Source organism: Echinops telfairi, unplaced genomic scaffold, assembly GCF_000313985.2.
Source record: "Echinops telfairi isolate 266 unplaced genomic scaffold, ASM31398v2 ScPeMD7_1;HRSCAF=3_0, whole genome shotgun sequence".
Taxonomy (NCBI): Eukaryota; Metazoa; Chordata; class Mammalia; order Afrosoricida; family Tenrecidae; genus Echinops; species Echinops telfairi.
The window spans coordinates 12,395,289-12,401,250 of NW_022103896.1; positions in this window are offsets into that span (position 1 = coordinate 12,395,289).

Consider the following 5,962-nt stretch of genomic DNA (forward strand, 5'->3'; position numbering starts at 1 on the left):
GCTGCCGGGGCCGCGGAGCACAGAGGGCCGCACGGAGGCGGGGCGGGAGGGAGCCACTGCGGGCCCGGATGGCGCGAGGGAGGGCGCGCTTTGCACCGGGCTGGGCGCCCGCGCCCCGCCAGTGCCCGGCGAGCCTCTTCCAGCCCGAGCCTCCTGGGGATGCCAGCTCGCGTGTGCGCGGCCCGTCCCGTGCCGCGATCTCCTCCCCAGCGACCCCCAGGCAGGCAGATTGTCCCACTTTCCAAAGGGGGAACAGAGTTCAGTGAAATCGAAATAACTTGGGGCGATGAGGTGAGTGCACGGGCTACGCTCAAAAGACCCCTGAGCTCAGTCCCTGGTCATCCCAGCACCGCCTTGGGTACCAGCCAGCATCCCCGGGGTCCGGCGAGAGCGGCGCGCCTACCTTTTCGCACTTCCCCCACTGTCTCTGGGGGCTGAGGCTGGCCCATCCGGCCAGAGGTCACGCCGTCTGCCCCGCCCCTCCACTCGGGCCCAGGTGACCTGCTCACAAACCCCAGAGAACGCCAGCCTCGTGTCTGGCAGACCATGTGTCTGTTTTCATTAGACAGCCTGAGCCTTGGACGATGCCCAAGCAGCCTCGCTCAGAGACACGGAACTTCTTGCGCTCTTACTGGGAGCCAGGCGTCCTGCTAGACAGTGGGGAGAAAGAGGCGTGAGCACAGACCTTCGAAGTAGACCACACACTGCACAGAGCTGCTCGCTCAGATGGGCGGTTTCAATATGAAAGCGACTGGGATGCACACCCACCCCCAATGGCCTACGCCCGTATCACTCCATCCACCCACACTCTCCTCTTCTGATGACTTCTCCCGCTGTGAATAGTTCTCTTCTAGGAACGAAGAGAAACGCCGCGGATTCCACGCGCTCCTTTCTGGTCCCTGAGCACCAGTTTGGTAGCTGGGTCCCTGCGAGCGGTGGCGGCTGCATTGGTCCATCATCCAATCAACCTTTTAAGTTATGGCGGTATTCGTATGGAAGGGCCCAAAGACTTTAATGTCTTCGCCGCCTAAATGTTTTCCCAAGAAACAACCAGTTGGAGTGGCCCCTGGTCGTCCAAGGGGCTACGGACTCAGAGGTTCCTCCCCAACAACGTCCCCTGGATCCGTTTCGCTGCCTGGCCTCTGGTGCACGCACCTGGACTTGATTGCTCTTGCCCTTAAACCTGCTATTCCTAATCTTAGAATCACTTTTTTAAAAATTATTTTTAGAAGTTTAAATAATGTCCCAGAAAAAAACACACACAGAGACACAAACTAACAGAATATCCTAATAGTGTCACCACCCCCAATGAACTCCCAATTGCATTTTGGCATATACTTCTCTTTTTTCTCTTTTCTTTCCTTTTTAAAAAATCCTCTTGCTAAAATGATACAGCATGTGCCCATTTAAAAAATAATAATAAAATAAACCATGCAGAAAGACACAAGTGAAAATCAAGGAAAATAAAAACCAATTCTATCAGGTAGAAAGAGCTTTCATGAATATTCAACAACCCCCAGAAGGCATCTTTTTAGGCTTCCTTCCATGCATAGACCTGAGTGAGTACAGGCTTATCAGCTAGCTAGCAGGAAATGCATTTATTTGAAGTGTTAATAAATGTATTGCTAACCAACTTAGAATCGCTACTTTAAAATGGAAAGGGCTTAGTTACCCCCTAATGGGAAAAGCAAGCTCACATGAAGCTGAAAATGCTGTTGCGATTTTAAATAACTATTGATTTATTACCTGAGAGGGATTGTTTCCAAGCTCAGCCAGCACTAGTTTGTTCAAAGGATGGGAAACCAGAAGACAGTGAAGCCGAGGGGGAAGGAGGGGAAGAAATTTGCTCTGTAGACATCTCTATTTAAAAGAACAGGCAACTCCTTCTTATAAAAGTTGCTATTACCTTGTTCCCCCCCTCCCCCAATTCCTCCCACTGGGTTTCTGTCTCCTCTTTCCATTCTGTAATTCCTGTGGTCACCCAGCATTGTGTCTGTAATTAAATAAATTCATGCTCACTACCTGCCTTCCCCTTCACTTCTGCTTCCTTTTCTCCTATAGTCATTCACTCTTCAGAGATTATGGAGCCCCTGTTAGGTCCCTGGAGTTGCATAGGAAGCCAGACAGCCAAGCTCCCTGCTCTTGTGAAGAAAAAACCCCAAGCAGATAAGCTCAATCATGGTGGCCTGTGAAAGATGCTAGGGAGCCAGGAAATGCTGGTGAAGAGCCAGAGAGGGAGACTCCACTCGTGCTAACCTGACTAAGGAGAGGTGGCCAGCCAGGCAAAGATAGGAGAAAATGTTCCAGGCAGAGGGAACAGCAAGGACTAGCAAGGCCAGGCCATCCATCATTCAGAACTAAGGCCTATTGAGTCAGACAGGCAAGACAATTGTAGTCATCATTGTATGTTGGGTCCGGAATCACATGTCTTGAACTCGCCATTATATCCCCAGCACCAGCTCAGGAACCATAGGCAGAAGCAAGGAGCAGCTGCATGAGGGGACATCGTGAGTCCTGTGATAGCAAGAGGAGAGGGGATGGGCGCCAGGTGCAGAGGAAGCACAAAAGTCGGCCTCTGCTTGGCAAAGGCTGAGAGGGTTTCCCAGGGGATGTGGAGCCCAAGCTGGAGCTTGAAAAATTGGTTGAGATTTGCCAGTTTGACAGAAAGGAGAATGGGGAGGCTTGGAGAAAAGGAATGGGACATACATGTGTCATGTTTGACAAATTGTGAGCAGTTCAGAATGGCCAGAGTTTAAACTCCCTGTTGGAAAGGTAGAGATAAGTTACGCGTAACAAAGAAAGGACGGCTCCTTTGGGGAAGGTCTTGAATTCCTGGATCCTGGCAGCCTTTGTCCTAAAGAGAGTCTGCATCCACGGAAGACCTGTGAGTAGTGTCTTCCTTATGAAGACCAACCTGGGCTGCCATGCCGGAAATAGATTTCAGCATGAAGAGGAGGCAACAGGAACCCTGGTGGGAAAATATCAGGTCAAAAAAATAAGGGCCCAGACTACAGCAGTGACCTTGGGTGTGAAGGGGAAGAGGTGGTTTCAAAGAACATCTAGGAGTACAAATCCATCAGATTGAGGGGTCTGCAGAAGAAGAGGGTTCCAACTCAAGCCTGATTCCAGATGTTTCAGGACCAGCAAGTAGAAGGTTGGTGGTCCTGCCCATTGAGATGGGGGACACAGGAGATGGATGCAGACAAGACTAAGGAATATGGCGGAGGGAGTGTGGGGTGGAAAGGGGGAACCAATTACAGGGATCTACATATAACCTCCTCCCTGGGGGACGGACAACAGAAAAGTGGGTGAAGAGAGACGTCGGACAGTGTAAGATATGACAAAATAATAATTTATAAATTATCAAGGCTTCATGCGGGAGGGGGAAGCAGGTAGAGGGGGGGAAATGAGGAGCTGATGCCAGGGGCTTAAGTGGAGAGCAAATGTTTTGAGAATGATGAGGGAAAGGAATGTACAAATGTGCTTTACGCAATTGATGGATTATGGATTATGATAAGAGTTGTATGAGCCCCCAATAAAATGATTTTTTTTAAAGACTAAGGAATATGATGCCTTTGATTGGGAACTGGTTGAGGTTAACAAGCTTTGGGGTGTTCCCGTGGAAGTCCAGTGGGTAGGTGGCTGGAGCTGTCTGGTACTCGGGAGGGAGATGTAAAATCACCAGTCATCAGGGAGATGTAAAATCACATGTCATAGGGGCTCGTGCATTGTGGGGTTTGTTTTGTTTTAAGTGAAGGAGTCAAAGATCAAATACTGGGAAATGAACATTGATGAGCAGGCAGAAGGCTGCTCCCATCAGAATTTTCTTTGCAAATCTACTTTGATGGTTTGTTCTCTGCTTTCCCCCTGACCTCACAGGTCTTACTAGAAGTTGTAACAAGCCCTACTGCTTCCTGAGGCTCTGAGCCTCAGCTTTTTCCTCTTTTCAATGCGGATGCAATGATTCGGTGCTATGAATTCTCCCTCTCCATAATTCTCAGAATAACTCTAAAATAAGGCTCCTTTCTTCCTTGTCTTGCAACGATCTAACTGATCCCTCTAGCTTCAATCATTTCCCCCTGGGTACCCTCTGAATATTCTCTCTTATAGTACAGCCCTCGCCCGCCACACCTTATGATTCTAGAAACCCAGTTATCTAACCACCCCAGTATTATGTTCGTGATTGGTGTCAAGTTGATTTTGACTCTTAATGATCCTGTGTGCAACAGAATAAAGCATTGCCAAGTCCTGTACCAGCCTCACTATGGTTGCTGTTTTTGAACCTGCTGTTGCAACCACGATGTCAATCCTTCACCTTGAGGGTCCTTCTTCTTCTTTTTGCTAATCTTCTACTTTACTGGTCCTTCTTCAGGGAGATCTCCACTGATAGCATGTCCAAAGTGCGTGAAAGCCTTGCTTCTGTGGAACTTTCTAGTGGTACTTTTTGCATCAATGTGCCCATTCTTCCAGCAGTCCATGTTATAGCTGTTACTCTTTGCAATCATCATAATTCAAATGTATAAATCTTCCTTATTTATTGTCCATCTTTCTCATGACATGAAACCATAAAAATACCATGACTTTGGTCAGTCACACCTTAATCTGAAAAGTGATCTCTTTGCTCTTTAGTGCTTTGAAGAGGACTTCTGTAGCAAATTTTCCCAATTCAATATGTCATTTGATTTCTTTTTACTATTATTTTAACTGTTCCAGTCAGATCAGATTTATCATTTTAATCTACTATACTCATCTCTCCAGTACTCTGTCTGATAACCAGTTTATTCCTATCCCTTAATTATCGTTAGAAAGAAATCACGGGCGGCTTAATCCCTGTGTGCATCCTGCAAATATATTTTGGGCTTTTTCTGTCATCTGTAGCCTTCTGCAAACCAGATTCGCAAAACTGAAGCTATAATACTATTGCCTCCTGCGGATTTGGATTATATCTGCAAATGGATTATATTTGCCATCTGCAAATCACAAGTTGTTTACTAAATCTTCTGCCAATCCTGCTAACACTTCATTCTTCAGAAAGTCCGCTTTCTCATATTATTTCTTCGCCTTTCAGATTCCGCTAAGTGCGTTCAAAGGACTGCCTCTGGCTCTACACACAATGAAATACTGTGGGATTCTCATTGTTCACAATGTCATCTTTAATTTGTTATGGTCCACACAGTTGAATGCCTGTGTATAGTCAATTAAACCCTGGTAAAGAGATTTCTCATCCTCTGTTTTCAGGCAAGATCTATCTGACATTAGTAATGCTATTACTTATTTTATGTCCCGGTCCTATTATGTACCGTGGTAATCTTTTTTTCTTTTTTAAATTTCTTTAACAAAACTTTAGTTGTGTGTGATATTAACAATGTCACTTGATAATTTCCTCATTCTGTTGGATCACTTTTCCTTGGCATGGGCACAAGTCTGGATCTCTTCCAGTCAGTTGGCCAAGTCAATTGAGTCAGTGGTTGTCTCCCAAACTTCTTGGCATTGTTGAATGGTCTCCTCGCACTTAGTATCCCTTTGTTGAAACATCTGAATTGTTTTTCCATAGTTCCTTCAGGACAGCTTGGACGTTTTCCTCCCCATACCATCAGTTATAATCCTATCCTATGTCCTGAGATGGTGTAACATGGGCTGATTCTTTTTGGTGCAGTGACTTTGTATTACATCTATCTCCCCTGGATGTTTTCTACATTACTCAATCTCTTGCCTGTCACTCACTCACTCCCATGGGGTAGATTCCGGCAACAACTGTGAGGATGCTACAGGCGGGCAGGGTTTCCTTCTGGGTGGCATAACGTGGAGGCACCTGGCAACAGCAAAACTGCAGCATATTGATCTTTATGCATTTGCCTTCATTTTTTGGTGGCTTCTGATTTCCCTAGAGTCATGCTTCACACATTCCACGTTTCAATTATCAGTAAATGTTTAAACCGGTTTCTTCTCATTTTGACTCAGG